Genomic DNA, 14,572 nt, shown 5'->3' on the forward strand with positions numbered 1-14,572 from the left:
AAGAATCTTCCTTGAAGGAGGAACATGAAGTTAAAATACATATATAAACAAGCCTCATGCCCACCAACCATCAACACAGGTGGAGACCCATATCTTGCTGGCTCTGTTTCAGGGATGGGGGAACACATCACACCATCCCTCCCAGACTCAGCAGGACTCATCCCATGCAGGACTCAGCAACCATAGATTAACAACAAAACAGTGGTAGCAGGTGACTTTGATTCTCCAGTATTGGAGACAGTAGACCAATGGACAAGGCATGTGAGGAAAAACGGAGCAGAAAACTCTGGAGTAAAATAATATCACAAATCAAATGGACCTTACAGGTGTCTACAGAACATTCCATCCAAACAGTAATGGATACACATTCTTCTCAGGAACCGATAGAACCTTCTCCAAAATCAACTGCATATTAGGGCACAAAGCAAGTCTCACCAAATACAGGAAACTGAAATAACATCCTGCATTCTACCATGGAATAATAGTAGCAATAAAGAACACACAAACTCATGAAAATTGAACAACACACTTCTGGATGACCACTGAGGTCAAGGAGGAAATGTAAAACTTCTTAGAATTGAATATAATTGAAAACACAGCATACTGAAGAGTTTACATCAAAAATTTTGAGGTTATAGTAGCACACACCTTTCATCCTGGCACCTGGGAGGCAGAGGAAAGAGGTCTCTGTGAGTGAATAAACCACTATGATCTACACAGCAAGTTCCAGGTCAGCCAAGAATACATAGTAAGTAAGAAATAATTGAGGACAGGTAAGATGGTTCTGTTCATTAAGTAAAGGTTATTTCCAACCCTGATGACCTGAGTTTAACTCCCAGAATACACATTGTAACTCCTATGGGTTGTCCTCTAACCTCTACATGTATGCTATACCACAAACACAAACACACACACACACACATATGCGCACACACACACAACTTGAATTTTGATAGTTATCAATCTAATAACTTAATGTTGTACCTGGAGACCTTGGAAAAATCAGAACAGTACCGAAAATCATAGATGATATAATAAAAATCAGGGATGAAATTAATGAAATAGAAACAAAAATAAGTAAAAGAATCAAAGAGCTAAAAGAGTTGGTTCTTCAAGAAGATTGCCTTTCACAAAAGTAACCAAAGGAGAGAGTCCAAGTTAGCAGCATTAGAAATGAAAGGAGACATTACGGCTGGAGAGATGGCTCAGTGGTTAAGAGCACTGACTGCTCTTCCAGAAGTTCTGAGTTCAAATCCCAGCAACCACATGGTGGCTCACAGCCATCTATAATGGGATCTGATGCCCTCTTCTGGTGTGTCTGAAGACAGTGACAGTGTATTCATATAGATAAAATAAATCTTTAAAAAAACTTAAAAAAAAGAAAAAAGAAAGGAGACATTACAACAGTCACTGATGAAATTCAGAAGTTCATAAAGTCATCCTCTAAAAATCAATATTGCACAACAGGAAAATTCAGAAGAAATGGATTAAATTTTCAATATATATGGCCTACCAAAATGTTAATTATAAAATATAGCTAACAACATTATAAGAAAATCTTGTAACAGTGCTCTCTCGGTAATTGTCTTGAACAAATGAAAATTTGTAAGGATATAGAAGACCTCAGCCACACAATACATAACCTTGATAGACGTATATAGAAGCTTGTATGTAGAAATTAGAAAAGAAAAAAACTTTTTAAAATTCACACAAAACTACAAAAGAAAAAAGAAAAGAAAAGAAAAAGCTAGCAGTGGTGGCAGATGCCTTTAATCCCAGCACCAAGGAGGCAAAGGCAGGAAGATCTCTCCGAGTCTAAGGCTTCAAAGTGACTTCCAGGACAGCCAGGGCTAAACAGAGAAACTCTCTCCAAAAACGAAAACCAAATAAAATATCTAAAAGAAAGAAAAGAAAAAACTTAGTAACAACACTCTAAAAACTATTTCCTTTTTTATAATTTATTTTTATTTTATGTGCATTGGTATTTTACCTGCACATTTGTCTGCCTGTGTAAGGGTGTTAGACTCCCTGGAACTACAGATACAGACAGTTGTGAGCTATCATGTAGGTACCTGGATTCTCTGAAAGAGCAGCCAGTTCCCTTAACCCCTGAGCCATGTCTCCAGTCCCCTAAAAACTACTCTCAATAGATATCATAAAATCAAAAGTATAGGACATATTATCTGGCCACTATACAATAAAATAGAAATCAATAACACAACAGAAAGCTTAAGAATACACTCAAATTCAGTTGGGGATTTAGCTCAGAGGTAGAGCGCTTGCCTAGCAAGACCAAGGCCCTGGGTTCAGTCCCCAGCTCCGGAAAAAAAAAAAAAGAATAACACTCAAATTCAAAGAATTAAGTGGGGGCTGGGGATTTAGCTCAGTGGTAGAGCGCTTACCTAGGAAGCGCAAGGCCCTGGGGTTCAGTCCCCAGCTCCGAAAAAAAAAAAAAAAGAATTAAGTGCAAAATTATAATGAACTCAAAAATCAAAGAAACCATAATGAAAATAGAAAATGTGCTCTATAAAACTGTTAGAGAATCTATTACTAGACTGTGTACTGCTGTGACTTCAGACCCTGACAGAAAGCACTTGAGAGAGGAGTTTGGCTCATGACTTCAAAGGTTTTCAGTCCATCATAGCAGGGCAGACTCGGTGAAACAACTCAGTTTGTGGAGGAGGGACTGTATGGTTGGAGGTTGCCACATAATGGCCAATCAAGACACACAGAGGAACAGGAAGTAATAGCCAGGTATAGCCTTCAAAGGTACACCCTGGGTGATCTACCTTTTTTTTTTTTTTAAGATTTATTTATTTTATGTACAGCATTCTGTCTGCATATGTGACTGCAGGCCAGAAGAGGGCACCAGATCTCATTACAGATGGTTGTGAGCCACCATGTGGTTGCTGAGAATTGAACTCATGACCTCTGGAAGAGCAGTCAGTGCTCTTAACCACTGAGCCATCTCTCCAGCCCGCAACTTACCTTTTAACAACCAATCCCTGCCTCACAGATCTCACAGCCCTAAAAACAGCATTCGAAACACGAGCCTGTGGCAGGCAGTTCAGATTCAAACTGTTACAGAGATAGATATATAGATGGTCGCTTTATATAGAAATAGAGATTTTATTAGATTATTATATATTGTTACCTATAGATATTATTTTTATTACTATATAGAAATTGCCCTTGTTTGAACATGGTTTGGGTGTTCTTTAAAGGCCAACTGTAAATGAAAGCCGGTCAATAAAAAAGTGTTACTGGGAGGTGGTATAGACCTTTAAAGGGGAGGGCCTAAAGGGAGGTCTTTATGTCATTAGAATTATGAGGTATTTTGCAAGCAGCCTTTGAAATGTACCTTTGAACTGTGAGCTAAAACAAACTTTCTCCCTTGAGTTGCTTTGGTGGAAGGAGGGATATTTTATCACAGCAACAAGGAAAGCAAGCATGTTTCCTGGCAGAAGTGACAGCTCAGCACACACATGTTCCCACTACTGCTCTCAATGTGCCGCTGAGCATGTGGACTGGCTGGTTTTGTGTGCCGACTTGACACAAGCTGGAGTTATCACAGAGAAAGGAGCCTCCCTTGAGGAAAGGCCTCCATGAGATCCAGCTGTAAGGCATTTTCTCAATTAGTGACCAAGGAGGGAGGACCCCTTGGTGCTGCCATCCCTGGGCTGGTAGTCCTGGGTTCTATAAGAAAGCAAGCTGAGCAAGCCAGGGGAAGCAAGCCAGTAAGTAACATCCCTCCATGGCCTCTGCATCAGCTCCTGCTTCCTGACCTGCTTGAGTTCCAGTCCTGACTTCCTTTGGTGATGAATAGCAGTGTGGAAGTGTAAGCTGAGTAAACCCTTTCCTCCCTCCCCAACTTGCTTCTTGGTCGTGATGTTTGTGCAGGAACAGAAACCCTGACTAAGACAGCATGGGTCCTCCACAGAACCAATAGGCTTGCCCCCTGAACCTCCTAGCTTGTAAAATAAACAAGCCTTTTCTCGTCTAAAATGTCTGCTCTAGTTTCCTTTCTGTTGCTGTGGTGAGACACTTCAGCCAAAAGCAATATGGGAAGGAAACAGTTTATTTGGTTTCTACTTCTAGGTCATAATACATGGCTGAGGGAAGTCAGGACAAGAACAAAAGGCAGCAGTAGGGAAGCAGGAAGCAGGAACCATGGAGGAACACTGCTTACTGGCTCCATCTCTGGCTTGCTCTCAGCCCCGTGACTGAAGAAATTCCACTAACTTCTGTATATTATTCAAGACCTACCTCCTGCCTCAGGATGATGCCGCCATGGTGGGCTAGACCCTGAGGCTGGGCCCTCCCACGTCAATCATCAATCAAGACAGCCTCTCAAAGACACACCCAAAGGCTGATTTAATGTAAGCAATTCCTCAATAGAGAGTCCCCTTTCCCATGTGACTATAGGCCGTATTGGGCTGACAGGTGAAGCTAATTAGCGTAGCATCCCATATCCGGGTTTCCTATACAGAGACAAAAACATTACTAATGCAGAGAGATGCACGATGACTTCATAATATGTAAGACCTAAGAGAAACAAATATGTGCATTTGAAAGAAAGTCTAGGGCTAGAGGGGTGGTTCAGTTGGTAAGGTGCCTGCCTATCATACACAAGGCCCAGGGTTTGATTTCCACCACTGATTTTTTTTTAAGACATGGTAATTCAGGCCTATAACCCCAGAACTTGGGAAATAGAAGCTGGGTGATGACAAATGCAAGCCACATGGAAAGCTCAAGGCTAGCCTGGGCCACATGGAAAGCTCAAGGCTAGCCTGGGTCACATGGGACCCTGTCAAAGAAATGTAGGAAAGGAAGAAGAGAGAGAAAGGTCTACATCAAAAAGCAAAATTAACCCCCTATCAGAGATCTAAACATTCAGCAGAAGAAACTCAAAAAGAACACAAGAGAAAGCCCTGGGAAAGAAGGAAAAAAATAGAAAAATAAAATAAAATAAATAAAAAGTGCATAAAAGAACCATGAACACTTAAAATGTAAAAAAAATTTAATTTAGAAAATTAAAAGCAAGAGCTCACTCTTTGCAAATGCATAGAAAAGCGAATTTACAGCAAGACAGAGCAGGGGAAGAAGAAAAACCACATTAAGAGAGAAAAAATGACACTATTATCACAGAGATAACACAGATTTTATTTTTAAGAAAAAATAACTGTTCACTTCATGTAACAACTTCAAGTAATTCCTACAAAAACTTAAATTAGATGAACTGTTTCCTAGCAGGGGAAAAACGGACTCAAAAAAAAAATTTTTTAAAGAGGAATGAAAACCCCAAATAAGCCTATAAAAAGAAAGCAAATCAATAGTTAATCTACGCGTGCAAACAGAGGCGAGGACAGGCCCAGGCAGTTTGAGAGGCAATTCTATCTTACACAGAATGTTCGGGAAAATAGGAAAGAAAGAAAGCTCAATTCACTTTATAGCATTAGTAAACTCAGAGGCAAATGCCAGCGGAGAACAGTAAAAGACAAGAGAGTTATAAGCTAATCTCACTTATGGACAATAGGAAAATTCTAAATAAAATTTCAGCAAAGCAAATTGTAGAAGGTTATACTTCATGACCAGTAAGAGTGCACCCCAGTAACTCAAATGTAGATTAACCTCAGAAGACCCATGACTATGACATTAACATAGTACAAAAACTCTGGGTTCACCTCCATGAAACAGGAAAAGAACTCAACAAAATCCAGTGCTCATTTGTCCCTGGAAAACCTTCTTAATGAATCAAAAATAAAAAGGGCAGGTCAGAGAGAGGGCTCTGCGGTTAAGACTGCAGATTGCTTTTGCAGAGGACTTGAGTTCAGTTCCCAGCACCCACAACATTAGGTAATTCACAACCACCTGGAGCTCCAGCTCTCGGGCATTCAGTACCCTCCTCTGGCTTCTTCGGACACAGTCATGCATGCACACATACCACTTAATAAATCTTCCTCTCAAGAATACAAGGGAATTTTTTTAGGAATTACATCAGATTTGAGACTCTTTAGGGATGATCTTTGGTTAAGATTATTGGTTAGGAAACTGACTAGGAGCTGGGGGTGACAGTGCACGTCTTTAATCCCAGTACTCGGAAGTCGGAGGCAGGTAGATCTGTGGGAGTTTGAGGCCAGCCTGATCTACAGGAATGATTTCCAGGACAGCCAGGGCTATAGAGAAAAACCCTGCCTCCGAGAAAAAAAAAGGGTGGGGGGAGGTCTCTTATCAGTTGATATCCCAGGGAGGCCTGCTCCTTTTTGAAGGGAAACAAAGGAATTGGGGATCCAGGGGAGAGGGGAAGTGGTAGATAGATGAGGAAACTGGAAAGAATGGAGGGGGGATGGAAACTGTAGTCAGGATGTATTATTGTACAGAAGAAGAATAAATATAAGACAATTTAAAAAAACCGGACCGGAGCAGAAGTACCTCCAAGGACAGCCTAGTGATATTTAATTGCCACTGCTGGCCAAGCCCTGGGTTGTAGCACCCTTAACTGTGTATATGTGTGGTCTATGAAATACGGTCTCTCATAGCCCAGGTTGGCTTCATACTTTCTATGTAGTCAAGGGTATCCTTGACCTCCTGATCTCCTGCCTTCCCCTCCAAGTACTGGGATTGCAAGCATGGAGGATTACTGTTTACTGCCTTGCTCCCCATGGGAGACAGAGGCAGGCAAATCTCTGAGTTCAAGGCCAGCCTGGTCTACAGTGCAAGTTCCAGATAGACCAAGGCTACCCAGAGAAACCCTGTCTCAAAAAAAAATACAAAATAAAGGGCTGGAGAGATGGCTCAGCGGTTGAGAGCAGTGACTGCTCTTCCAGAGGTCCTGAGTTCAATTCCCAGCAACCACATGGTGGCAGCTCACAACCGTCTATAGTGGGATCTGATGCCCTCTTCTGTATGTGTCTGAAGACAGCTAGAGTGTACTCATATAAATAAAAATAGATCAATTAAAAAATAAATAGATGGACTGGAGAGATGGCTCAGCGGTTAAGAGCACCCGACTGCTCTTCCTGAGGTCCTGAGTTCAATTCCCAGCAACCACATGGTGGCTCACAACCATCTGTAAAGAGATCCGATGCCCTCTTCTGGTGTGTCTGAAGACAGCTACAGTGTACTTACATATAATAAATAAATAAATCTTAAAAAAAAAGAAACAAAAAAAATAAATAGATAAATAAAAATTATGCCAGGTATGGTGCACACCTTTAATCCCAACACTCAGGAGGCAGAGGCAGGCACATGTCTCAAGTTTTTGGACAGTGAGAGACCATGTCTCAAAAAGAGATAGACAGGGGCTGGGGATTTAGCTCAGTGGTAGAGCACTTACCTAGGAAGCACAAGGCCCTGGGTTCGGTCCCCAGCTCCGAAAAAAAGAACCAAAAAAAAAAGAGACAGCATCTAAGACATGACACCCAGGGTTGACCTCTAGCCTTCATTTGCACTTGTGTGTATACACACGTGCCATATGATGACAAAGACAGGTCACAGCATGAGGTGTGGCATCTCCAGCCACAGAACTAGAATGATTTTATCTAAGCGCTAAGGAAGTCTGCTTAGTGTGTTGTTTTGTTTTGAGACAAGGTCTCAGTCTGTTGCCCGAGCTAACCTAGAGCTCACTCTGCAGTCCGACTGGCTATAAATTCACCACAATCATCCTACCTCTAAATCCTGGAGTACTGAGATTACAGCTCAAGGACGCATTAAGAAATTCCTAATAAGAAAAAGACTGCACAGAGACAGCAAGATGGCTCCATGGATGGCTCTATGGGTAAAGGCACTCATTGCAAATGTCTGGGTGCCTGGGTTCGATCCCCAGAACCCAGGGTAGAAGAAAAGAACCAACTCCACCAAGTCGTTCTCTGGTGTTCCAGTTGCGCCACGTGGTCCATGCACACACGTGAGCACACACGTTAATAAAATCCTAAAAACTTAAGATGATAGAGAAAGACAGCCCAATTTAAAAAAAAATACAGTGGGAAAAGAGGAACAAATGAAAAACAGAAGTGAGGCCTGGTGTCTGAGAAACAAAGGAAAGATTCCCCAGCCTCAACAAGAGGAAAATGCTACTTAGATGTAAACGGTAACACAATTTCGCCTGCATGAGAATGGCAGTAATTAACGAGTCCAGTAACACCCAGTGCCCGTGGCTTCCAGAGAAAGTGCAAATTGGGCCACCACTTTGGAGAGCAGTTTGATAAAATCTAATTAAGTGAAAGATCACTTCACGCTTCAATCAAACGGCTCTGCTTCTAAATACAGCCCCTACATAACTGATAGTCTGCGTTCACAAAGAAACACTGAAACAATGTTCAGAGTGGGGCTGGAGAGGTGGCAGGGGTTTTGAGCACTCTCTGCTCTTCCTGCAGAGGACCTGAGCTCACCTCCTTCTTCTGGCCTCTGCTGGCGCCCACATGCATGTACACACACATACACATACACACACACACACACACACACACACACACAAATTAATAAAAAATCTTTAAAAAATGGAGAATGTTCACAGTAGTGCTGTAATAAGGAAAATTCAGAATGAGCTAAATGACCACCAGAAAACAATAGATTGCTGTGTGTTTACAGAATTATCAGTTGAATGAAGGAGGTGGAGTTGCCGTGTATGAATGTGGTTAACTTTAAACACCATGGAGCCTGGGATGGAGATATCTGGCTGCAGCCCTGACACTGGGAGACTGAGAAAGACAGATCAATGACCACATCAGCAGGGGCTTTGTGGGAAAAAGCCTGCCTCAGCTGAGTGTGGTGTTGTATACCTTTAATCCCAGCACTCCATGTCTGAGTTTGAGGCCTTGCTTCGTCTACAAAGAGAGTTCCAGGACAACCAGGGCTACTCAGAGAAAACTACGTCTCAAGAGAAAAAAAAAAAAAAGGAAAAAAATCCAGAAAAGAATAAAAGATCCTTTCTCTAAAAGTAAATCATAACATTGAGTGAAAATGGCAAATTACATGAAGTTTTAAAAATATGCAAAATAGGGCTAATAAGATGGCTTGGAGCTGGGGATTTAGCTCAGTGGTAGAGCGCTTACCTAGGAAGCGCAAGGCCCTGGGTTCGGTCCCCAGCTCCGAAAAAAAAAAAAAAAAAAAAAAGAACCAAAAAATAAATAAATAAATAAAAGATGGCTTGGAGTTTCCACTGCTCTGATAAAACACCACGCCCAAAAGCAACTATATTTCAAATTATAGCTCCACATCACAGTTCAACACTGAGAGACATCAGGGTAGGAATTCAAACAGATCGGGAACCTGGCACCGAAGCTGGTCCAGAGGCCATGGAGGAGTACTGCTCATTCCTCATGGCTTCTCACCTGCTTGCTTATATGCCACAGGACCACCAGCCCAGGGGAAGCACTGCCCACAATGAAACGAATCCTTCCACATCAACCATCAGCCAAGAGTATGCACCAGAGGCTTGTCCATGGGCCAGTTTGGTTAGGTGGTTTTCTAGTTGACGTTCCCTCTTCCAAAATGACTCTATTGTGTGTCAAGCTGACACAAAACTAGTCAGCACAGTGGGTAAAGGCACTTGCCACCAGGACTAGCAACCTAAGTTGGATCCCCTAGGTCCCACAGGAGGAAGGAGAGAACCAACTCACACAAGTTGTCTCCTGACCTCCGGTATATATGCACACACACAATAAATAAAAGTGCATAAACATTGTTAAACTTCTGAAGTGTTCCAGCACACATTGCTGTTGCTACATTCATATGTTAACGAAAGCACAAAAAATACAGATGAGCGTAAGAGCCAAAAGAAACTATGTTAATGGTTAAATCAGGAAGGGGAATAAGAGACTGGCATGAGGTAGGGAACCCTGAGGAGATGAGATTGTATTCACAATATAGTTTCTATTACCTTTAGCCTAAGATAAAATTGATCTACAAAAATCTAAATGAGCAAAAATTAATTAATATAGACAAATATGGTGTTGACATCTGATACAGCAGAGAGGAGATGGGCAAATGATCATCTTTACCTCCGTCAGTCACACATCCCTGCACTTTCCTATGTATGTCAGTGTGTGTAAATGCACAAGAGTGCAATGCTCACAGAGGCCAGAAGAGGGAGCCAGATTTCCGAGGCTGGAGTTATATGCAGCTGTGAGTCACCAGCCTCAGGTTCTGGGACCTTAACTCCAGTTCTCTGAAAGAACAGCAAGTAGCCTTAACCACTGAGCACTGGTGGGCCAGATTTTCAATTAGATCAAACTGTATGTAATTTTAAGACTCTTCAGAGAATTCCAACATTTGAACTTGACTACACTTCCTATTTTAAACCAATTAACTCACTGCTATTCTTTTTATTAAAATTTAAATAAAACAGTACATACCACAAATTCTAATAACCTACCCCTGTATTTAAACATAGCTCTGGGTGGTACGTATAATTTTATAATCATTTTTTAATAAACAAGAATTTGTTTCAGACATCCAAATTAGAAAAGTGAAGTTTTCTCAGTTTGCAGAACATATAATAACTTTGTGTGGAGCCTTTAAAATTCCATAAAAAGACTCGCTAGTGCTTTATCAGAGCCAGACTCAACGGCACAGTCCATTAATCCTAGCACTCGCCAGGCAAATGCAGGTGGGCCTGTGAGTTCAGCTCCAGCTTAGATTACACAGCTGACATAGAGAGACAGACAGACACAGGATTTGTCCTAGGAAACTTGGATGGTCATATGTAAAAGAATAGAGTTGAATCAGTACCTAATATTATATGCAGGAACTAATTCAAAACGTATCAAATATTTAAATATAAAGGCAAAAAAAAAAAAACAGAAAACCCTTAGAAGAAAACACAGGAGGAAAGTTTTATTCAAAACTCGAACACATGAGCACACAGGAAAATTTCTGAACAAAACACCAATGGCTTATGCTCTAAAATCAAGAATTGACAAATAGGATCTCATAAAACTGCAAAGCTTCTGTAAGGCAAAGGGCACTGTCATTAGGACAAAATGGCAACCAACAGATTGGGGAAAAGATCTTTACCAATCCTACATCTGATAGAGGGCTAATATCCAAAATATACAAAGAACTCAAGAAGTTAGACTCCAGAGAGCAAAATAACCCTATTTTTAAAATGGGGTACAGAGCTAAACAAAGAATTCACAGCTGAGGGGCTGGGGATTTAGCTCAGTGGTTAGAGCGCTTACCTAGGAAGCGCAAGGCCCTGGGTTCGGTCCCCAGCTCCGAAAAAAAGAACCAAAAAAAAAAAAAAAAAAAGAATTCACAGCTGAGGATTATCGAATGACTGAGAAGCACCTAAAGAAATGTTCAACATCCTTAGTCATAAGAGAAATGCAAATCAAAACAACCTCAAAACAAAGATTCTACCTCACACCAGTCAGAATGGCTAAGAACAAAAACTCAGATGACAACAGATGCTGGCAAGAATGTGGAGAAAGAGGAACACTCCTTCTTTGTTGGTGAGATTGCAAACTGGTACAACCACTCTGGAAATCAGTCTGGAGGTTCCTCACAAAACTGGACATAGTACTAACTGAGGACCCATCTATACCACTTCTGGGCATATACCCAAAAGATGCTCCAACATACAACAAAGGCACGTGCTCCACTATGTTCATAGCAGCCTTATTTATAATAGCCAGAAGCTAGAAAGAATCCAAATGTCCTTCAACAGAGGAATGGATACAGAAAATGTGGTACATCTACACAATGGAGTACTACTCAGCTATCAAAAATAATGACTTCATAAAATTCATAGGCAAATGGAATGAACTAGAAAATATCATCCTGAGTGAGGTTACCCAATCACAGAAAACACACATGGTATGCACTGATAAGTGGATATTAGCCCAAAATCTTGAATTACCCAAGATACAATCCACAGACCACATGAAGCTCAAGAAGAAGGATAACCAAAGTGTGGTTGCTTCACTCCTTCTTAAAAGGAGGGAACAAAAATATTCATGGGGGGGGGGGGATATGGAGGCAAAGTTTGGTGGAAGGATAGAGCTGATTCCACAAGTTGTTCTCTTACCTCCACAACCTCTCTTTCACATACACATACACACACATACACATATGTACACAAACAAATGTAATTTTTTAAAAGAACTATACACTAAAGAGATAACACCTGCCACTTAACAGCCCACAGAAAACTTTAAAACAAGAAAATAATACTTGTTGGCAAGGACGCAGAGAAATAAGAACCTTAAGGCACGGTTGATAAGAATGGAAATGGGGTGGTGGGCCACCCTGGAGAGAGGTCTCAGTGACTACACTGTTAGCATTTTGTCAACTTGACACAAGATAGAGGTGTTTTGGAAGAAGGAACCTCAATTAAGAAGATACCCTCGGGCTGGAGAGATGGCTCAGCGGTTAAGAGCACTGACTGCTCTTCCAGAGGTCCTGAGTTCAATTCCCGGCAACCACATGGTGGCTCACAACCATCTGTAATGGGATCTGATGCCCTCTTCTGGTGTGTCTGAAGACAGCTACAGTGTACTTACATATAAATAAATAAATCTTGAAAAAATAAAAAAATAAATAAAAAGGAGTGAGAGCATCTGCATTTAAAAAAAAAAAAAAAAAAAAAAAAGAAGATACCCTCACTGGCAAGCCTATGGTGAGTTGGTTTTTAGGGTTTTGTTGTTTTGTTTTTTTGTATTTTTGGTGTTTTTTTGTTGTTTTTTTTTTGTTGTTGTTGTTTTGTTTTGTTTTTTTGGGGTTTTTTTTTTTGGTTGGGGGTTGTTTGGCTTTGCTTTTCTTTGTTTACTTAGTAATCGATGTAGGAGGGCCCAGCTCACTGAGGACAGCACTGTCCTGGGGCATGTAGTCCGAACATATAGGAAGCAGTCTGGGGACTGGAGAGATGTCTCAGTGGTTAAGAGCACTGACTGCTCTTCCAGAGGTCCTGAGTTCAAATCCCAGCAATCACATGGTGGCTCACAACCATCTGTAATGAGATCTGATGCCCTCTTCTGGTGTGTCTGAAGACAGTTACAGTGTACTCATATATAACAAAGGAAGGAAGGAAGGGAGGGAGGGAGGGAGGGAGGGAGGGAGGAAAGGAAGGAAAAGAAACAGTCTGACCAAGCCATGGGGAGCAAGCCAGGAAACAGCCCCCCTCCACAACCTCTGCCTCAGCTCCTGTGTCTAGGTTCCTGCCCTGGCTGCCTTCCATGATCATGAACTGCGATAGAGAATTGTAACTGAAATAACTCTTTCTCCCTGGGGTTGCTTTTGGTCACAGTGTCTTATCATTGCAGTGGAAACCCTCAATGCTAAGCCCACTTGCTGCTCTTGCCAAATTCACTCTGTGGCATCCACATCAAGTGGTTCACAATGGCCTATGACTCCAGATCCTGAAAAGGCAATTTCAAAAAAGAAAGTCACAGGACACAACTGAATATCCAATGAAACCAAACCTCCCACATCAACAGTGACTAACAACGGAACAGGAAAATAGATGTACCCGGCCCAGTCCCATGGCTTCCCATCCAGCAGCAGGGAGGTGGGGGGGTAGAGGGGTTGGGTGGGGATGAGGGGGGATGGGGGAATGACAACACAAAGACTGTCTACCTCTAGGGAAGAGCAAGGGATGGGGGATGGCTGATGTCCCCAGTAGATGGTTGGCTTGCTCACAGAACTGTTCCCTGTCCTATTGCATTTGGCCAGACCTTCCATGGCATCAGACAATATTCCATTTGCCATCTTCCTGATTTAAATTGAATGTTTCTAACTTGGGCCCAGTCATGTGGCTCAGGGCACAAAGGCCCTTGCCAAGCAAGCCTAGCAACCTCAGTTCAACCCCTAGGACTCACAGACACATGGACAGAGAGAACGGACTCCATATCCTTTCCCTCTGACCTCCAAATGTGCAAAGTGGTGTGCATGTGTGCACACAGTAACAAAGAAAAAAAAAAGAATGACTCTAAGATGAGCTTAAGGATAAGATGTATCATTTTAGAAAGCTGTTTCAATATCCTCCAATTACTCAAAAATTGAGAATTTCTGTGTTTTATTAAAGTATTCCACCATTTTCACATGTTTAAATGCATTTCGCTTGAGGGCCGGAGAGATGGCTCCGTGGGTAAAAGCACTTGACGCTCTTCAGAAGGGCCTGGCTTTAGTTCTCAGCTGCTCACAACCACCCGTAACTGAAGTTCAGGGAACCTAAGACTTTTCTCCTGGCCTCCAGGGGCACCTGCACACACGCAGGCACATAACAAACAAACCTTTAAGAATTTGTCAGTTTGTCTTTGGAAGAACACACACACACACACACACACACTCACACACACACACTCACACAGTGTGACAGTCCCCGAAACTAATTCACAGTACTTCCAGGGAAACACCAAAGAAAAACAGGCAGCAGGATAACAGGAGGCGTGAGCATGTGTGCTTGTGCACACACACACACCTCTGTCAGCCAAAGCCTCGGCACATGCAGTGCCTAGAGGGATGCGTGCCTGAAATCCCTTCTCAGCCACCCAGTGACCCAAGATCCCGCTCCATGTCAACCCTTGACCTGAACACTTCCAATCAGGAGTAGGGCCTCTTGGAAAATGGCATC

The sequence above is a fragment of the Rattus norvegicus genome, chromosome 10 (assembly GCF_036323735.1).
Source record: "Rattus norvegicus strain BN/NHsdMcwi chromosome 10, GRCr8, whole genome shotgun sequence".
NCBI classification, from domain to species: Eukaryota; Metazoa; Chordata; class Mammalia; order Rodentia; family Muridae; genus Rattus; species Rattus norvegicus.